Source organism: Leptonychotes weddellii, chromosome X (assembly GCF_054177405.1).
Source record: "Leptonychotes weddellii isolate Sample4059 chromosome X, ASM5417740v2, whole genome shotgun sequence".
Classification (NCBI taxonomy): Eukaryota; Metazoa; Chordata; class Mammalia; order Carnivora; family Phocidae; genus Leptonychotes; species Leptonychotes weddellii.
Genome location: NC_138385.1, coordinates 65,877,344 through 65,878,096, shown reverse-complemented (window position 1 = coordinate 65,878,096; position 753 = coordinate 65,877,344).

Here is a 753-nt window from a genome sequence, read left to right as displayed (position 1 = left end):
CCAATAAGACAACAAAAAGAAATAAAAGGTATCCAAATCAGGAAGGAAGAAGTCAAACTTTAACTATTTGCAGATGACATGATACTCTACGCAGAAAACCTAAAAGATCTCACAAAAAAACAAAAATCACTAGAAGTCATACATGAATTCAGCAAAGATGCAGGATACAAAATCAATGTGCAGAAATCTGTTGTATTTTTTAAATTTTATTTTATTATGTTATGTTAGTCACCATAAAATACATCACCGGTTTTTGAGGTAGTGATCTACGATTCATTGTTTGTGTATAACACCCAGTGCTCCATGCAGTACGTGCTCTCCTTAATACCCATCAACCAGTTAACCCCCCATCCCCCTCCCCTCTGAAACCCTCAGTTTGTTTCTCAGAGTTCATAGTCTGTCATGGTTCTTCTCTCCCTCCTATTCCTTCCCCCTTCATTTTTCACTTCCTTCTCCTAATGTCTTCCATGCTATTCCTTATGTTCCACAAATAAGTGAAACCAGATGATAATTAACTTCCTCTGCTTGACTTATTTCACTTAGCATAATCTCCTCCAGTCCCATCCATGTTGATGTAAAACTTGGGTATTCATCTTTTCTGATGGCTGAGTAATATTCCATTGTATATATGGACCACATCTTCTTTATCCATTCATCTGTTGAAGGGCATCTCGGCTCTTTCCACAGTTTGGCTATTGCGGACATTGCTGCTATGAACATTGGGGTGCATATGGCCCTTCTTTTCACTACATC